The sequence below is a fragment of the Piliocolobus tephrosceles genome, chromosome 13 (genome assembly GCF_002776525.5).
Source record: "Piliocolobus tephrosceles isolate RC106 chromosome 13, ASM277652v3, whole genome shotgun sequence".
Classification (NCBI taxonomy): domain Eukaryota; kingdom Metazoa; phylum Chordata; class Mammalia; order Primates; family Cercopithecidae; genus Piliocolobus; species Piliocolobus tephrosceles.
Window position 1 is genome coordinate 5,679,112 of NC_045446.1, and position 20,713 is coordinate 5,699,824.

Genomic DNA, 20,713 nt, shown 5'->3' on the forward strand with positions numbered 1-20,713 from the left:
AATATAGAAAAGTACATATAATAAGCATATTTTCACAAGCTGAAATCCACCTGGGCAATGTCCACTTCCAGTTACGCCCTCTCTAGGGGCAGCCGGTATTCTAACAGCTAACAGCACCGATTAGCTTTGCCCAGTTTTATTTCTATTAAATAGAGTCTTACAGTAGGTACTCTTATATCTTTCTCTTGATGTTTGTAAGATTACTGAAGTCATTGCATACTGCTGATTATTTGTTACTGTTGCTTCACAAAATTTTGTCATAGGAAATTGTTTTGTTGATGGACATTGGATAGATGGTAGCTTTGGGCTGTTACAAATAGTGCTGCTCTGAACATTCAGTTTGTGTCTTTTGGTCAACAACATACGTATGCATATCTGTTGTTCAGTATACCTAAGGGTGAAACTGTTAGGGCATAGAGGTGTATGTATAGTGGTGGCATCTCCTAAAGCTGTTTTACCAAGTTAGGCTTCCATCAGCAGTGTGTGAAAGTTCCACTTACTCTGGATCCTCTCCAGTGTTTCATATTTTTCATCCTTTTCATTTTAGCCATGCTGGTAGCTGTGTAGTGATGTCTTATGGCAATTTTAATTTACAATAGTGAAGTCAACTGCCTTTTCATACGTTTATTGGTCATTTGGATATCCTTTTTTATGAAACGTGTTTAAGCCTTTTTTAAAATATTATCTTTTTTCTGTTTGTATTACCTTTCTGTTTTTTTGCTGCATAATAAATTATCCCCAAGCATAGTGGATTAAAACAGCCATCAACATTATCTTGCAGTTTCTGGGAGTCAGAAACTTGGGAGGGGCATGGTTGTCTGCTTCTGGCTTGGGTGTGATTAGCTCTCTGAAGCCTTCACAGATCCGCTGGAGGATCTGTTCTAAGGTGCCTCATTCACGTGCCTGGCAAGTAGGTTCTGGTTCTGGCTGTTGGTGGGACACCTCAGGTCTTTTTCACATCAGCTTTTGCCAGGGATGTCTGAGTGTCCTGGTCTCAGGACATGGTGATAACTTCTCACTGAGAGAGTGATTCGAGAGAAAGGGCCCCAAGTGTGGAAGCTGTCATTTTTGTGACCTAGTCTTTGAAGTCACGTAGCGTCTAGCTTTCCCATGTTCTGTTTGTTAGAAGAGAGGCACATTGTGCACTTTTTAAAAAGTGACAGAGTCTCACTCGGTCACCTAGGCTGGAGTGCAGTGGCGCGATCACAGCTCACTGCAGCTTGACCTTCCTGGCTCAAGGGATCCTTCCACTTCAGCCTCCTGAGTCGCTGGGCCTACAGGTGCGTGCACCACCACATCTAGCTAAGTTTTGTATTTTTTGTAGTTGGGGTTTTGCCATGTTTCCCAGGCTGGTCTCAGACTCCTGGGTTTGAGCATTCCTCCCACGTTGACCCTCGAAAGTGCTGGGGATTATAGGCAAGAGCCACTGTGCCCAGCTGAGATGTATTTTAAAACATCACTTGGTAGGATTTTTGTATTTTGGACAGGCATCTCTTGTCAGATGTATGTATTGTGAATATCTTTACCTATTCTGTGGGTCCTCATCATGTCTTTTGAGGTGAAGAAGTTCTATTCAATTTTTTTTCCTTTATAGTCCATTATGTTTTGAAGATATTCAAATAATTATTGCTTCTTCTATGAATATGTCTGTATATGTCCTCAGAGAATAAGGACTCTTAACCGTAACAACCACAAAGCCTCACATCTTAAAAATAAAATGAACACGCAATTGCCTGACATCATTCAGTACTTAGACTTGAAAGTTCCAGTTGTTTCATATAACTTTTTTGTGTGGTTTTCTAATTTTGGCAGTGGCAAATCAGGATCCAAATAAGAGCCACTGTTTTTTTTTTCAGTCTATGGGTTCCTCATTTTTTGCTCGTCTCCCACCATGCTATCCATTTGTGGGAGGACTGGGCTCCTTGTTTTGTGGTATTCCCCACAGTGTTGTGTAGCTCTGTTTTCTGTGTACTGGTCGTTGGATCTTTAGGAAGTTTCTCTTGGAGAATAAACTTTGTTGGACTCTCACTTTAAACCTTTTTTTTTTTTTTTGAGACGAAGTCTCACTTTGTTGCCCAAGCTGGAGTGCAGTGGCAGGATCTCAGCTCACTGCAACCTCCACCACCTGGGTTCAAGCGATTCTCCTACCTCACCCTCCCAAGTAGCTGGGACTACAGGCACGTGCCACCACGCCAGGCTAATTTTTGTATTTTTAGTAGAGACGGGGTTTCACCATCTTGGCCAAGCTGGTCTCAAACTCCGGGCCTCAAGTGATCTGCTCGCCTTGGCCTACCAAAGTGCTGGGATTACAGGCATGAGCCACTGTGCCCGGCCTTCAAATTATTTCTTAAAATGCGTGTGTATCCAAAGTTTAAACTGAAAGAGTTGTTTTCTTAATTTCAACTGCATTTTTAAAGTATCATTCAACTTCAAGTAATAATTACATTTTTCATGTTTTGTTTATAAGTGAATGTATGTAAATGATACCAATTTTTTGGCCACTAATTAATTCAGCAGATACCTTGGGTTCCTGCCCTGGGCCAATCCTAGTGCTTTTTGTGCTTTGGTCATACAGTAAGTCCTCACTTAACACCATTAACAGGTTCTTGAAAACTGCAAACTTAAGCAAAACGACATAGAACTAAAACAGTTTTATCTACCTCATCAGTGTTATAATGGGATGGCATTATCCAAGAACCTGCCATATGTCGTTTTGCTTAAAGTCACAGTTTGAAAAAACCTGTTGACACTATTAAGTGAGTACTTACTGTGTACATGGTTAAAGATGATGGACATGGGGCTGGTACCCTCATGAAATGCTCAGGACAGTGTTTCTGCGAAAGACAATACAGGCTATGTATGTAATCTTACATTTTCTAGTAGCCACATGAAGAAAGTAAAAAACACGTAAAACTAATTTTAATGTTTTATACAACCCAATATATCCAAAATATTATTTCAACATATGATCAGTAGGAAAATGAGATATTTTCACTTTTTTTTTGTACTGAATCTTTGATTCCATTGCATATTTTATACTCTTAGTACCTCGTAGATGAAACTAGTCACATTTCAAGTGCTCAAAAGCCTTATATGGCTACCATAGTAGACATTATATATCAGAATTACTGTTTTTGTTCATGCTCACATGGGAGTTGGAGGAGGCGCTGACCAAGAACCCAAGTAAACAATGGGTTGGAGTGGCCAGAGGAGACTGGGAGATGAATTAAGAAGCTGTGTCCAAAGGGTATCTTACAAGATCTTTATGGATGAACGCACACTCCAGTTTACCTTATTCCAGGCCGTGGCAAAAAATGCAGAGAAGGGAAAGTGTAAGGCGGAACTGACAATGTTTTGGTGAATTGGATTGAAAGGGAAAAGAGGCTATTTTCCAGGCTGCCTTTCACAACTGGGGTGTGCCTTTTACTGAGATGGGGAGAGCATGGTGAAGAGGAGGTTGGGTTGGGTGGGCAGTGCATGATGGAGAGCAAAAGCTCCATTTTGGAGATTAAATACCATGTGCTTGTGAGATATCCGAAGGGAAATGTCTGCTAGTCATCGGGCAATGTCTGTGTTTGAAATGCCGTGATGGTTGTTTTGGTTTTATAAATTTGGACCTTAGTTGTGTTTATGGGGAGGATTTTTTTTTTTTTTTTTTTTGAGACTGAGTCTCACTCTGTCGCCCAGGCTGGAGTGCAGTGATGTGGTCTTGGCTCACTGCAACCTCCGCCTCCCAGGTTCAAATGATTCTCCTGCCTCAGCCTCCCGACTACCTGGGACTACAGGCACACACCACCACGCCTAGCTAATTTTTGTATTTTTTAGTAGAGACAGGTTTCACCATATTGGACAGGCTGGTCTCGAACTCATAACCTTGTGAGATCCGCCTGCTTCAGCCTCCCAAAGTGCTGGGATTATAGGCGTGAGCCACCACGCCCGGCCTGGAGAGGAATATTTTAAAAACCCACGGAAATGGCTTCGTTTATTCAACAGAACTTGTCTTGAATCTCTCAGCGCTTTGTTTTAGTTGCTGGGGAAACAACACAAATAAAACAAATGTGAATTTACTTCAAGCAAATGTGGTGCACTCAGGAAAGTGTGCTAGGTCCGCAGCCTGACCTCTGTGGGAGCCTCTGTGTTATCAGTGGGACAGAAGGAAGGAAGGAAGGAAGGAGAGGAGCAGCCCTCCAACTAGGGAGACTGAGAAATGGCCAGTGAGAAAACGAGTGTGTGACATCAGAGAAGCCACGCGAGGAGAATGTTCTAATGAGGAGAGTCTTCTGGGGGACTGCCTTGCATGCTGCTGAGAGTGAGGTGTAAGTGAGGGCAGAAGAGTTTCATTTGGATTTAGCCCCATCTGGAGGTTGTCAGTGACTTGAAAGAGCAGTTTGAACTGAGTGGTAGAGAGATTGCAGATTGGAATGAGGTGAAGAGGGAATGGTATCAGACAAAGGACTCTTTTTCTTTTTTTAAAATAACCCCTACAAATCATTGAGAAGACCAACCCAGTAGAAAAGTAGACAAAGTATATAAACAGACAGTTGGCAGAAAAGTAAAGTATAAATGGTTCTTAAATATATGAACAGTGCTCAGCCTCACTCAAGAGAAAAGCAAATGCATTGTTGACCAGGTGTGTGGAAACAGGCTTTCACACATCACTGGGGGGATGTGGATATACCTGGCTTCCGTGGAGAGCCGCTTGGCCATGTACTAATTAGAAGCGTACATTCTTTCATCCAGCAGATCCACTTCTGGAAATGCTGGCATGTTTTTGTAATAGCAGAAAGTGAAAACTAAATGGTCATCAGTGGTGGCCTGGTTAAATCAGCAGTAAAACAAAAGAACATCTATACCAGGTAAAGCATTATATTCCTGAAGAAAGTATATATATATATATATATATATATTTTTTTTTTTTACTATGCTATAAGTCAGGTTCTTTGAGAGTTACTTTTTTTTTCATTAAAATTTGTCAAGATTGAGAAACATACAGGTGGGTCTGGTATAGGCCACACAACGTATATAGAAAGGTGCCTTTGAAAAGAGCTGTGTAGAGCTTGTCCTTCTGCCCTGACGCTCTACTTTTTCGCGTTTCACTTAAGTCAGTAGGCTATATTACCTTCTCCAGATACCTGTTAGGATTCTTTTGAGTGGATTCTTTCCTATTTCGTATATGTAATAGGCTATACACCACAGGAAAGGGTATCTTAGAGTATCTTTATGGATGAATGCACACTTCAGTTTACCTTATTGCAGCTAAAAGTAATTGTACCTCTTGTCAAGAGAGCATCCCGTTTTACTTGGTTTGGCTCACTGACAAAGTAAGCAAGCTCCTGATGCAATTTGAGAGCCCTGAAAGCAGCAAATGGGGATTCTACTTCAGCTGTCTAGTGTGGGAAGATTTTCTTGGTCAAGTTTTTGTTGGGGGAAAGAACAGTCCAAACCTTTGTGAGCTGTGTGTTCTCATCCCAGCTACATGCACGTGGCTATATGGAACTTTTTGCAGTTTGGCCTTCTTTGGAGATAGCGACGTGTTTTTACATGTGGACTAAAGCAAAAATGAAAAACTAGGCACATGCCAGTAGACCAAATCAGCGTCCTAGCAGAGCACACTGGCATTGTACAGTTTACATCCTCTGTCCCTGGGGTCTGGCTTCCATTTACTTAATTTCTTAAGAGTTTACACTGGTATTTATATATTTTTTTCTTTATTTCTTTGAGTATCTTGGTTTCACTTATTTTATTTGTTCTTTTCTATGTCTTCTTAGATCTAAAGGAATGAAGAATTTTAGGATTTGAAGTGTCTTAAGTAATCATTTAGTCTAAACCTCTCATTTGCAGATAAGAAAACAAGCTCAGAGAGATGTGGTGACTTGCTCAAATAGTGACAGAACTTCCTCGGCCATATGGAGGGGTCATATAATACCCTTGTGTCATCAGTTTGAGGTACCTCCTATAATTTTAAGGGGTATGTGGCTTTAATTACATTACTATTTGAATGAAAAATATTAATTTGTATGCTGCACTAGTTCATTTAGAATCGTGGACACAGTCGAGTGAAACTCTTCTACACTTTTTGGTTGAGAAAGTTAAGACCCAGAAGATGGAAATTTATTCATCCAAGATTACAGACCATAAACATTTATTCTGTGTTTAGATTTTTTTAAATTGAATTATTTTTATTTATTTATTTAGAGAGAGAGGATCTTGGTATGTGTGTGCTTAGTTTTAACGTGAGTCAGAGCAGTGCTATCTAGTAGAACGTTGTATTAGGTTGGTGCAAAAGTAATTGCAGTTTTTGCAATTAAAAAGTAATGGTAAAAACCATGATTACTTTTCACCAACCTAATATAAGTAGTTAAAATTAATTTAAAATTCAGCTCCTGGGGGAGTGGGGTGGAACAACAACAGAAAACCAGCTCCTTTGCCTTTACTAGCCATGTTTCAGGTGCTTAGTAACTGTGTGTGGCTGTGGAATTGGACCGCTCAGCTGCAGAGTGTTTCCCTTTCTTGTTAATCTTGTTTTAGAAATGTTAGTGGTGGAGACCAAGGCATATGAGTATGACTAGAATTGCCAGCTACACATTAGAAGGTTTAGGTTTAAAACTGGGAGTAAAGACTTAACTCTTGGAGCTTGGGATAGTGCTACAACTAGTCCTGGCCTGAGCCTTTTCTTTCTTTATTTTTGGACACTGATAAGAACCTGTATGAGATTGTTTCTTTTTTTCCCCCCTGTGTTGTAGGTGTCTTGTTTTACCAGTTTATTAGATTGGTGCAAAAGTAATTATGGATTTTGCCATTACTTTTAATTGCAAAAACCACAATTACTTTTGCACCAACCTAATAAAAATCCCAACCTTAGGCTTGAGTTCTCCTGGGCTCAAGCAGTTTTCTTACCTGAATAGCTGGGACTGTAGGTGTGCCTCCTGAATAGCTGGGACTGTAGGTGTGCACCACCACACCTGGCTAATTTTTATATTTTTGATAGAGACGGGGTCTTGCTCTTTTGCACAGGCTGGTCTCTAACTCCTGGCCTCAAGTGATCCTCCTGCTTCAGCCCCCAAGGTAAGGTGTTGGGATTGTGGGCATGAACCACTACTCCCAGCCCTTTATACTTAAAAAAAAAAAAAAAAAAAAAAAAGGCCGGGCGCGGTGGCTCAAGCCTGTAATCCCAGCACTTCGGGAGGCCGAGACGGGTGGATCATGAGGTCAGGAGATCGAGACCATCCTGGCTAACACAGTGAAACCCCATCTCTACTAAAAATACAAAAACCAGCTGGGCGAGGTGGCGGGCGCCTGTAGTCTCAGCTACTTGGGAGGCTGAGGCAGGAGAATGGCGTAAACCCGGGAGGCGGAGATTGCAGTGAGCTGAGATCCGGCCACTGCACTCCAGTCCGGGCGACAGAGCAAGACTCCGCCTCAAAAAAAAAAAAAAAAAAAAAAAAATCCTAATTGTAAATCGATAAATAATAGCTATTATTTATAGGGTACAAAGTGATGTCATGATTTATGTATACAATGCAGAATAATTAAATCAAGTTAATTAATATTCATCACCACAAATACTTTTTTGTGGGGAGAAAATTGGAAATTCTCTTTGTGATTTTGAAATGCACAGTGGGATGAGTATTTACTACATTCACCATGCTATGCACTATATCTCAAAGAAAAAATTCCTTTTTCCTCCTAATTAAGGCTTTGTCTCCCCTGACCATCATCTTCCCCATTCCTCTCACCTTCCAGCAATCTTTATACACTTATCTCAGATAGTAACCACTTGATTGCCAAGATTCCATATAAGAAGTTTTAGTCTTTTTTACCTTTGTACTATGGATTATGGAAGTTACAGCTTTTACATCAAATTAAGGTTGATTGTGTACCTTGGCTGAGTCCACTAAATATAGCTTGGTGATTGGGATCATGTAGTCATTTGTACCTTTGCTGTGCGTCCTTGCCCACTGTTGTTACAAAAGGCAGAGAGAGTTCTTTGGGCCTTACTTCAGATGTCGATGTACTAATTTATGACTTGGTTCTATTTTAATAGCAGCTTAGATTGTGTTGGCTTCATGTATACCTGCAGTGATTTGAGTGTCCATTAGGGTGCATAGCCAGACAATAATGTAATCCAATTAGGTGCCAAGGTGTTTACTTCAAGTACTTTACATACATGATTTTGCTTTTAGAAGGTGATAGTATGGATTTACCTTGGGTGTTTTGTACTTTACACAGTAGTCTTTTTGCATTTTTTTTTCTTTTTTTTTGGTATGGTGATTATTGATTATTGGCTTAGAAGCCTTGGTACTCCTACCTCGGCCTGCATTAAAATGGTTGGTCTTTCTGAAATTGACTGATCGAGTTGCAACTTCCAACAAAAAAATATAGATTTTTGTTGGAAGATGCCTCTGAAGACGTGGGAATTAGGTTATTTATCAATAGTCATGTAAGTTGGTTGTTTCCTGATTATGGGCATTTGTGCAGTTATTTTTGATGGTTTTTGTATTCAAAATTTTGTGGATGATTTTTAAAGTTACAGTGTGCTATGCATTGAAGGTAAAAATGGTGAACAAATCCTCATAGAGATGAATTATCTTCCCATCTCATTACCTTCCATCTCTTCAAACTTGGGTGTTTTAGAAAACGTGTGAGAATACTTGCAGCAATGGGATTGTTGAGATCTGCATTAGGAGGGCATTCTAATGTGGCCTGTCCTGGGACTTCCTGATGCCGGTTAAAAAGTAGAGTTCTTTGCTTTTGTGTGTCCAAGCTTTGTGATACTACCTGTGTGTCTAATGGAGAGTGCATCTTTAGTTGTGTATGATACATGCTCTCAGGAGGAAATGCTTTCTTGCATGTTATGCAATAGCTATGGTTTCCTCTTGTGAGTTTACATCAGGAATCTCATGGTATTTATATTAGAAATTTATATGAGGCTGAGTGAGGTGGCTCACACCTGTAATCCTATCACTTTGGGAGGCTGAGGTGGGAGGATTGCTTGAGCCTAAGTGTTTGAGACCAGCCTGGGCAACATAGCAGGACCTCATGTGTAAAAAAAAAAAAAAATTTTATATGAGAGGATAGGGAGCAGATTACTGCTGCTCTCCCCCCCCGGCCCACTCAAAGTGAGTTTTTTTGACTTTTTTTTGTTTGTTTTTTTGAGATGGAGTCTTGTTCTCGTTGTCCAGGCTGGAGTGCAATGGCGCTATCTTGGCTCACTGCAACCTCTGCCTCCTGGGTTCAAGGAGTTCTCTTGCCTCAGCCTCCCAAGTAGCTGGGATTACAGGCGCCTGCCCCCACAGCTGGCTAATTTTTGTATTTTCAGTAGAGATGGGGTTTCACCACATTGGGCAGGCCGGTCTCGAACTCCTGACCTCGTGATCCCCCCACCTCAGCCTCCCACAGTGCTGGGATTACAGACGTGAGCCACCGCGTCTGGCTGGCTTTTTGTTTTTAAATAAATTTAGTGTCCATATAAGAGTGATTTGGGGTAAATCCTTTGTTTTCCTCAACTGTAAAACAGGGAGGATGATAATAATTCCTTTATTTTCCTCGACTGTAAAACAGGTAGGATGATAATAATAGGATGGAAAAGCACTTGTACAATGCCAACACAAAAGGTTTGTAAGGATAGTTTTCATTCCTGCTGTTCTCAAATTTTGTGATTAATTAAGCAAGTTCACTTAGATGCTGTTTAGTTGAGAATTTGTGGTTTTGGTGTTTTAGTCCAAAGCAGTCCTCATTCTGAAACGTTATTTTTATCATTATGTTGCACTTGCATTCTCTTTATTGGTGTTCGTCAGAGTCAGCAGTACTGAAAAGAAGAGAAATCTTGTGACAGGGTTAGGTTGTGTGACAGGGTTAGGTTGTGGGACTGTTGAGAAAAATGCAGTCTGTTGAAGGAATGATTGGCTAAAAATAAAAGTATACTATTTTCTTTTCCTGTCTTGATTTCTTTTTTGGAGAGAAGGGGCTTTGGATTCATTCCTCAAAGAGAATAGTCTAATGCTATCAACTACTGAACCACATCTGATATTATTGATGATTAAAACCATAGTCTTCCTCATGAGCTTTCATGATGCTGTGCGGCAGAGCCCAGTGTTTCGGAATAGCCTTACTCTAAACATGTCCCTTTCTCACTCCGTCCTTTAATTATGATGTAAATAGAAATTAAATACTTGGATAATTCCCCCCTTTTCAGCTTTAGTGTTCTTTAGGGAGAACCTTTCATCATCCTCATGGATTCCACCCTCATCTGTTTATGTTTAACTTTCAAAGCATCTCTTTGTGGCTTAGCTTGTTTTAGTGGTCTTGTGCCATAGTATGTCTGGATACTGTCAGTTAAATTCTTTCCCTGTGAGGATAGGAAACCTTGGATCTTGATTTTTTCAACCATGCTTGTCTGACTTCTCCTTCACCATCAATACTTTCTCAGTCCTACAGGGCTTAAAGCAGATTTTAATTTTTTATTTTACTTCTCTGTTTTTTTTTTTTTTAAACCAAGTCCTGCTTAATTTTTTTTGTAGCCACTGGTACCATGTTTAAAGCTTTATTTTTATATTAGAGTCATACATTGTTGAAGCAACAAGAAAATTTAGAGTTAATTTATTCCAACTGTCTTATTTTATTTTTGAGACAGGGCTTCACTCCCGTCACCCAGACTGGAGTGCTGTGGGGCAGTCTTGGCTCACTGAAACCTCTGCTCCCTGAGTAGCTGGGACTAGACACAAGCCACTGCATCTGGCTAATTTTTTTTTTTTTTTTTTTTTTGAGACGGAGTTTTGCTGTTGTTGCCCAGTTTGGAGTGTAATGGCACAATCTCAGCCCACTGCAACCCCTGCCTCCTGGGTTCAAGCCATTCTCCTGCCTCTGCCTCCCGAGTAGCTGGGATTACAGGCACCCGCCACCACACCCGGCTAATTTTTTTTTTTTTTTTTTTTTAAGTAGAGACGGGATTTCACCTTCTTGGCCAGACTGGTCTCAAACTATTGACCTTAAGTGAGCCACTGTGCCCGGCTATTTTTTTTTTTTTTTCCGGTAAGTTTTGTAGAGGTGGGGTCTCACCATGTTGCTCAGGGTGTCCTCTAACTCCTGAGCTCAAGTGATTGGCTCACCTTGGCCTCCCAAAGTGCTGGGATTACAGGCATGAGCCACTACTACACCTGGCCTATTTTATTTTATAGATGAAGAAATGGATACTCAGGTTAAGTGATTTGTCTTAGCTTCTCAATACCTGTGTGACCTGATATTACAGCTCTCTGGTGTCTCAACATTTAATACTTCTTCCCAGTCCAACATTCTTCTTTCTTTCTTTTTTTTTTTTGAGACAGGATTTTGTTAGGTAGCCCAGGCTGGAGTGCTGTGGCGCGACACAGTTCACTGTAGCCTTGACCTCCTGGGCTCAAGTGATCTTTCTGCCTCAGCCTCTAGAGTAGCTGGGACCACAGGCGTGCGCTACCATGCTTGGCTGATTTTTAAAAGTTTTGTAGAGAATGGGGTCTTGCCATGTTACCCAGGCTGGTCTCGAACTCCTGGGCTCAGGTGATCCTCCTGCCTTGGTCTCTCAAAGTGTTGTGATTATAGGCATGAGCCCCAGCATTTTTTCTTAAAAACTTCGAAGTTTTCTTTAAGCTAAAGTTTTATATGTCCATATTTTGGAGTCAACTATTCTAGGAGATTGGGTAAGACAAACAGGAGTCCTTAAGTATCCCACTCTCTTTTTTTCCCTTTCCTGAAGATAGTGTAATACTTTGGGCTGTTTTAACCAGTTAAAATATATATTTACTTCCATATGTCTGAAGATTATATTTGAAGACTTCATACTTGTGTGTATACTTGCAGATTTTTTTAGTTCTAAGCAGTATCTATTGATTTTCTGACATAGAAGATAAGAATTGGCTCTCTCTTCTTCTTTCCTTTACTGCACCTTCATCCCCATTTTCTGTCTTTCCTATCCACCCAGTAGATGTTTGTTAACATTTTGGTTAAATCACTATTTTGTTTTTTCATTACAACCATGTGTACTACATTACGACCATGTATACTTTTTTTTTTTTTTTTTTTGAGGCAGAGCCTCGCTCTGTCGCCCAGGCTGGAGTGTCATGGTGCGATCTCAGCTCACAGCAACCTCTGCCTCCCGGGTTCAAGCAATTCTCCTGCCTCAGCCTCCTGAGTAGCTGGGATTAAGGTATGCGCCACCACATCCGGCTAATTTTTGTGTTTTTAGTAGAGATGGGGTTTCACCATGTTGGGAAGTCTGGTCTCAAATTCCTGACTTTGTGATCTACCTGCCTTGGCCTCCCAAAGTGCTGGGATTACAGGTATGAGCCACCACACCCGGCCCATGTATACTATTTATAGCTGTTAAGTGGTAAATTACAAATACTTTCCTTTCCTAAACAACTTTTGGTTTCCTCTGGAAATGTGTTACCGTGTTACTCTGTGTGTGTGTGTGTGTGTGTGTTTTGAGTTGGAGTCTCACTCTGATGCCCAGGCTGGAGTGCAGTGTCGGCAGTCTTAACTCCTGGCAACCTCTGCCTCCCGGGTTCAAGTGGTTCCCCTGCCTCAGCTTCCTGAGTAGCTGGGATTATAGGTGTGTGCCACCATACCTGGCTACTTTTTATATTTTTAGTAGAGATGGGGTTTTGCCGTGTTTGCCAGGCTGGTCTTGAACTCTTGACTTCAGGTGATCCACCTGCCTCGGCCTCCTAAAGTGCTGGGATTACAGGCGTGAGCCACTGCGCCCAGCCGTGTGTGTGCGCGCGCGCGTGTGTGCGTGTGTGTGTGTGTGTGTTTAAGTGTACTTATCACTAATTTAGCCTCAGACTTTTAGCCAGTTACATGTTCAGATCTTCCCTCAGCTTTATCCTTTTGAAGGAATCTTTCTAGTTTGGACTGCTGGCCCTCCCATTCTGCGACCTTTGGGGTTCTTCTTGCCTCTTTCCTCCCCACTGGATCTCCTATTCCTGTGTTCTGTGTTACCTTGTTGCTCTCACTGGTTTTAGTGGAGCATAGTTGCCGGTAGTTTTCAGTGAGAAAGGTGTATAGGAGGTAGATCTTTTGAGACTGTGTGTCTTTCTGTGTACTCGTGATTGATATAGTTTATCTGGGTGTATGCTTTTGGGTTGGGAAAATTTTTCCTTCTATTTTAGTCTGCTCAGGATTGCCATAACAAAATATCATAGGCTGGGTGGCTTAAACAACAGAAATTTATTTTCTCACGTTCTGTAAGCTAGAAGTTCAAAATCAAACTTCTTGCTAATTTGGTTTCTAGTGAGTGGCCTCTTTCTGGTTTATAGACACCATCTCTTCTCACATGTGGTGCCAGTCATCATACCAGATGACACAATCTGGAGCACCATAATCCCAAATGTTGGAATACCTGAAGATCAGAATCCCTGAAGATCAAAATCCTTAAAGATCATAATCTCTAAAATTCTGAAAATCACAAAAGATTAAAATCATGAGTGTTGAAACCTGAAAGCCAATTACTGGGGAAGGGATTAGTATGTTTTTTGTTGTACATAGGATAGTTGCATCACGTTAGATGGAATTATTACCTTGTTATTGTCTTTATTCGTAAATTAAGTATGGTTTAAGGAGATGAGTGTGGGTGCCAGGTTGACAATAGGTGGACTTGTGGACTCAGTTTTAGATGACACCTTAACTAAGGAATACCTAGAAGCCTGGTGAAACATTAGGTTTTGGATGTGTCTGTGAGAGTATTTCAGAGGAGATGGAAAGATTCTCAAAACAGCATCTGAATACACTTGCTTAATCACAAAACGTCAGGTATGAATGTCTGCCCTTACAAACCTTTTGTGCTGGCATTGTACAAGTGCTTTTCCATTCCTGTTATTAGTCATTATCCCTATTTTGTAATTGATAATACCTCACTCACTAATGCGTGAGTCTGAGTGGGCTGTGGGGAAGATCTGCCCTCAGTGTTGGCGGGCACCATCCAATCAACCAGGGCGCAGACAGACTCTTCTGCTGCCTTGGACCTGAGAAATCCAGGGTTGCCAGCCTTTGGACTCCAGGATGTACACCAGCAGTCACTTTGGGTCCTGAGGCTTTTGTGGACTCAGAGCTAGAGATCACTGGCGTCCCTGGTTCTCAGGCTATTTGGATTGAGCCTTGTCACCGGTATCCCAGGGTCTTCAGCTTGCCTGTCATGGGACTTCACAGCACCATAATCGCGTGAGCCCATTCCCCACATAAATCCCCTCTCATATATCTGTATACATATCTTATCAGTTCTGTCTTGCTGAAGAAGCTTAATACAAATCTGGTACTGGGGAAGTCAAATATTCCTTCTTACTGTGTTTCTTAAAACACAGTGGAACAGATCTGTGAAATTGTTCCCTTACACAAAGGCTGTGATAAGTGTATGAGGCTACTTAATGGGGAAAGATGAAAATGTTAAAGTTAATTATTATTGGGGCTATGAAAGCAGAAAATTGCTTAATTGCAACAGCTGGACACAACAGACTTTGAAACAGACAACATATACTTACAGAGTTTGAAGACCACAACCACTCTTCAAATACAAGTGTAACGAGTGTTTTGAAGATCATAGACGTAGATCTGAAAACAGACAAAAACTACAAGAAATCTCTTCTGCCAAATTATTCAGTCCTATAAGACCTCTGCCCATTCACACGTAGCGCCAGTTTGCTATGCTATGTTTTTAGTCTTCAAATCATATTCAATACTAGGGGTGTAAGTGGTATATATTCTTTTTGTTTTATGCATTTTTTGCACATTTGACTCCGTGTTGACTCTGTGTGTAAGCATTGTACATATGTGTAAAACTGTTGAAACTTCCTCAGTAAATGAAGAGATGTCTTTTTTATGTATCTGCATTTGTGAAAGACAAAATTCAAGATCTCAGCTCTCTGAGCAACCGCATATGTGATGTTGATCCATCGTGGTTTTTGGTAGATCTCATCAAAAGACATAGGTTGTCTGTCATGGTATTTTAGATGACTGCAGTTATAAAGCTCAGTGCATACAATTACCAACCGTAGTTATATGCATTTTAATGTATGTACGAATGAATGAGTGAGACAAGGTCTTGCTTTGTCACCCAGGCTGGAGTGCAGTGGTGTGATCATAGCTCTCTGTAACCTCAAATTCCTGGGCTTTAAGCGACTCTCCTGCCTTAGCCTCCTGAGTGGCTAGGACTACAGGTGTGTACTCCAAAGTCCAGCTAATTAAAAAAAATTTTTTTTGGAGGAGTGGGATCTCACTATGTTGCCCAGGCTGGTCTTGAACTGGCCTTAAGCATTCCACCTGTCAGAAACTCCCAAAGCTCTGGGATTTCAAGCCTGAGCCACCATGCTGGCTGTTATATGCATTAATGCATGTCTTTTTTTTTTTTTTTATACCTATTTCTTTATGAATGTGGTTTGTCTACCCATGTGACTGTCATTATTAGACCTGAATTATACCTTGTATCCTTGCAAAAATATGCATGTGATTATTGCCTTTTTTTTTTTTTTTTTTGAGACAGAGTCTCCTTCTTTAGCCCAGGCTAGAGTACAGTAGTGTGATCTCAGCTCACTGCAAGCTCCGCCTCCCGGGTTTACGCCATTCTCCTGCCTCAGCCTCCCGAGTAGCTGGGACTACAGGTGCCTGCCACCATGCCCGGCTAGTTTTTTGTATTTTTTTAGTAGAGACGGGGTTTCACTGTGTTAGCCAGGATGGTCTCGATCTCCTGACCTCGTGATCTGCCCGTCTCGGCCTCCCAAAGTGCTGGGATTACAGGCTTGAGCCACCACGCCCGGCCTGATTATTGCCTATTTTATTGTGTAAAGTGACCTATGACGTGTTCTCTTATTTTTTTATGTTTCTCAAATCCCCTTTAATTTTTATTTCTTGAGATGGAGTCTCACTCTGTTACCCAGACTGGAGTACAGTGGCGTGAGCTCAGCTCACTGCAACTTCTGCCTACCAGGTTCAAGTGATTCTCCTGCCCCAGGCTCCCGAGTAGCTGGGATTACAGGCGTGCACCACCACGCCCGGCTAATTTTTGTATTTGTAGTAGAGATGGGGTTTCACCGTGTTGGCCAGGCTGGTATCCTGACCTCAGGCCATCCACCTGCCTCAGCCTCCCAAAGTGCTGGGATTATAGGAGTGAGCCACCATGCCTGGCCTGAAATCCCCCTTTAAAAACGTAAATACACGTCTTTGAAAAGTTTTTTTAAATTATTTTTTCCAGAATTATAGTTTTTGGATTTTGATCTTTTGGAATTGTAATTTTCAGGATTTTAGACTTTAGAGCTTTTGATCTTTCAGGCTCAAAAGGAAAGAACATCTCCCAGGACCAGATGTGGAGTAGGTGGGAATTGAAGAGAAGCTGAAGCCCAGGCCCAGCACCAGGCGCCAGGGCCCAGGCGCTGCGGGGGTCCCAGCCATTAACAGAGCTTCATGCAGGTGGGCAGCTGAGCCAGGGGGGCTCACTCTCTTGTGAAATGAGCAGAAAACAGGCCACATTCTGCTGGGGGCTGCAGCTTTTACAGAGCAGCTGGTCTCCCGAGGCAAAAGGACACATACTTTGTGGAGGCCAGGAAGTGGACCAGCCTGCTGGGGCTTGGTAACTCCATCCATGACCTCCTCAGGGTCTCCACAAGGCAGACACAGCGCAGTACCACAGGAGATGGCCGGGACAAAGAACCAGGAGCTGGCGGGGTGAGGTGGTGGGTGGGGGGCGGGCAATCCTGAAACAATGAGAAGAGCATAGAGAAGAGAAAGAAAAGTCATACTAGCTCAGAAGAGCTTACAAACCGACATTCAAAAACACTCCCAGAATTCTTTTTTTTTTTTTTTTTTTTTGAGACAGAGTCTCGCTCTGTCGCTGTCGCCCAGGCTGGAGTGCAGTGGTGCGATCTCGGCTCACTGCAAGCTCCGCCTCCTGGGTTCATGCCAGTCTCCTGCCTCAGCTCCCCCGCCAGTAGCTGGGACTACAGGCACCCGCCACCACGCCCAGCTAATTTCTTTTGTATTTCAGTAGAGACGGGGTTTCACCGTGTTCGCCAGGATGGTCTCGATCTCCTGACCTCATGATCCGCCCGTCTCGGCCTCTCAAAGTGCTGGGATTACAGGTGTGAGCCCCCACGCCCGGCCAACACGCCCAGAATTCTAATGTTCACAAAGTTATCCAGTCAATAATTAGAATCCACTGCAGATGAGCATTCAGCATTCAGGATTGTGGCATTCAAGATTGTGTCTTTCGAGATTATGGCCCAGACTGTCTCAACATGGCCTTTCCTTGGGTTCATGTGCATGTGGTGTCTCATAAGGACGCTAATCCTGTCAAATCAGGGCCCCACCCTTATGATCCCATTTAACTGTAATTACTTTCTTTCTCCACATATAACAATGCTGGGAGTTAGGACTTCAACATATGAATGGAAGAGTGGGGGAACAGACATTCATCCAGAACACATCTCTTCAGAATTCTTTAGACATTGCCTCATCATTTTTTTATTGTAATAAAATACATCTAACAAAATTTACCATCTTAGCCATTTTAAGTGTACGGTTTAATAGTATACCTTCATAACATTGTGCAGTCATCACCATCCTCCATCTCCTATTCTGCTTTCTGGCTCTGATTTTGACTATTCTGAGTACCTCCAATAAGTTGGAATTACATAGTCTTGTGCCTTTATCAAAAGACATTTTTGTCATTTTTGTGACTGGTTTATTTTACTTGGCACGTTTTTATGGTTCATCCACATCATAGCATATATCAAAATTTCCTTTTTAAGACTGAGTAATATTCCATTGCATGTATATACAGGTTAAGCATCCCTAATTGGAAAATTCGAAATGCTTCAAAGTCTGAAACTTTTTGAGTGCCGACACGATGCCACAAGTGGAAGATTCCACACCTGACCTTGTACAACACGTGACCTCATGTGACTGGCTGCAGTTACAATATAGACACACAATACACAGTTTATTTAAAATAGCGTGTAAAATTACCTTTAGGATATATGTATAAAGTATACTTTAAACACAACTTAATTATATGTTTAGATTTGGGCCCTATCCCAAGATATCTCATTATATATATGCAAATATTTAAAAATGCAAAAAAATGGAAATCTGAAATACTTCTGGTCTCAAGCATTTTGGACAGGGATGCTCCATCTCTGCCATACTTCATTTGCCTATTTGTCTGTCGATGGACACTTGGGTTACTTCCATGTTTTAGCTGTTGTAAGGAATGCTGCCGTGAACACGGTACACAAGTGTCTTTTCAAGACCCTGCCTTCAGTTCTTTTGAGTGTAGAACCAGAAGTGGACATGCTGGGTCATATAGTAATTCTATTTTTAATTTTTTGAGGAATGAACATATGGTTTTTCCATAGCTGCTGTACCATTTTACATTCCCACCAGTGGTGCGCAAGAGTTCCAGTTTCTCCACGTCTTTATGGACACTTATTTCCTGTTATTTTTTTCTTCTTTCCTATCCTAGGATAGGATAGTAGCCATCCTAATGGGTGTGTTGTGTTACTTTACTTTTTTGTTTTCTGTTCTTGAGAAATCTGAAACTATCCATATTTTTGGTTGTAGAAGACCCAGGCTCTTCTTTGTGCCAGGGTCATGCAGTTTAACAGTAATGTTCCTTGGTGTGGGTCTATTTTCAGGAACATTTTTGGGAATTATTTATCTGATTTCCTCCCTTCTGTTTTTTGTTCTCTCTCTCTTTTTTTTTTTTTTTTAAGAACCTACCCTGTGGGTTGGGTGTTGGAAAATGTTGCTAAAATGTTCCATTTTAGGTTTCAGTTTTCTTTCCTGTTTTCTGATTGTCTTTTCCTCTTAACTTGCATTTTTCTGTTTGTTTTGCTACTTTTTTTGGTAGAGGCTTTCTGGAGGTGTCTGGTAATCCTTGATTTTTATTCATATTTAAAAGTCAGGGATACACAACAGAGTTGGAACATAGGAAATTGACATTCCTTCCCAGCTTTGTTCACTATAAAAGGACAGAGGAAGTGCCAGCCCCAGTATCTTTGAACGTACTTTGCTCTCAGACCTTCATTTCTAAATTACATCCCCCACTAAAAGGAACCAAGACTCTTTGGAGAAATGGCAGATTTCATAGTCTAACAGAGAATGCATAAGACAAATCTAGAACATGTTACATGAGGAAATGAGGAAGTGCTTGAGAACTATGAAAAGCACACAAGAGCATCCCACTGGCCAAATGTGGAACAATTTGAACATCAGAGTGAATAATGATGTTAATTGGCCAGGCACAGTGGCTCACACCTGTAATCGCGGAACTTTGGGAGGCCAAGGCAGATGGATCACTTGAGGTCAGGAGTTTTGAGACCAGCCTGGCCAACATGGTGAAATCCCGTCTCTACAAAAAATATAAAAATTAAGCAGGCATGATGGTGATGCTTGTAATCACAGCTATTCAGGAGGTTGAGGCAGGAGGATCACTTGAGCCCAGGAGGTGGAGGTTGCAGTGAGCTGAGATCACACCACTGCACTCCAGCCTGGGTGAGAGAGTAAGACCCTGTCTTCAAAAAAAAAAAAATAAAAGTTAGTAAAATACGAATCTGTGAGTCCATACTGATGACATAAGGAAAGAATAAGTGGGAAAGGGCTGGGCGCGGTGGCTCACGCCTGTAATCCCAGCACTTTGGGAGGCCGAGGCGGGCGGATCATGAGGTCAGGAGATCGAGACCACGGTGAAACCCCATCTCTACTAAAAATACAAAAACTTAGCCGGGCGTGGTGGCGGGCGCCTGTAGTCCCAGCTACTCGGGAAGCTAGGCGGGAGAATGGTGTGAACCTGGCGTGAACCTGGGAGGCGGAGCTTGAAGTGAGGCGCCTGTAGTTCAGCTGCTGGGGAGGCTGAGGCAGGAGAATGATGTGAATCCAGAAGGTGGAGCTTGCAGTGAGTCGAGATCACGCCACTGCACTGTAGCCTGGGCGACAGAGCGAGACTCTGTCTCAAAAAAAAAAAAAAGGTGGGAAGAAGGGAGCATCCCTCACTGAAGTTTGAATGCCAGGAGGAACGACAGACTGCCTCAAAAACGTCATCATTTTCATAACTGAGTATCAGTTGATTTAGACAAGAGTTGCCAGTTGGCACTAAAATTACTGGATGAACGTTCTAAGAGCATAGTCTCTAAGTATTGTTCTATAGATTATGAATTAATTACTAAGGAAAATGCTCACTTTACAGTGAGGAAATCTGGCAAATATAATTTTAACCAAGTGATTGAAATTATCACCAATAATGGGGCAAATTGACATCATCGTGTCTCTTTCTGTGATGCTCCGGGAGAAACAAAGCTTCATTTATGTAGTACTACTGCCAGAAACACATAACCCATATTCTTCAAAGATGTCAGTGAAATGAATGGAAAAAAACGTTGAACTGTTTCAGATGAGAGGAAATTAAGGAAATAGGACTTTAGATGTGATACACATCCTAAATTGGAGGGAAGAGGGATTTGCCATAGAGGACCTTTCTGTTTTGTCTAAGGACTCCAGCAGCACAGCCACATGGTCTGTTCTCATTTTAAGCAAAAATTTGGATGATTATACTTTTTGCAGTGTATATTCAAAAACCACCTAACTGGTAAAATATTTTATTTTTAAAATTAAATATCCTCATTTTAATTTGCACCTAGGCTTGTTACTGTTATTTTTGTAGATTGATTTTGTTTTAACAAATGTTTAACATTATTTA

General features: G+C 41.5%; 1 protein-coding gene across 12 annotated transcripts in view; it reads left to right on the plus strand.

Annotated features, from left to right (window-relative positions):
- Window positions 1-20,713, plus strand: part of PPP6R3 (protein phosphatase 6 regulatory subunit 3) — a 150,595-nt gene that overhangs the window by 28,895 nt on the left and 100,987 nt on the right. Inside the window, exon 2 of one of the 12 annotated variants that reach the window (XM_023186472.1) lies at window positions 5,842-5,968. The exons of 10 other annotated variants lie outside the window; for them this stretch is intronic. The gene's annotated coding sequence lies outside the window, so the exon portion shown is untranslated. The remainder of the gene's footprint in view (window positions 1-5,841; window positions 5,969-20,713) is intronic. One more of the 12 variants, XM_023186473.1, reaches the window with a different exon arrangement.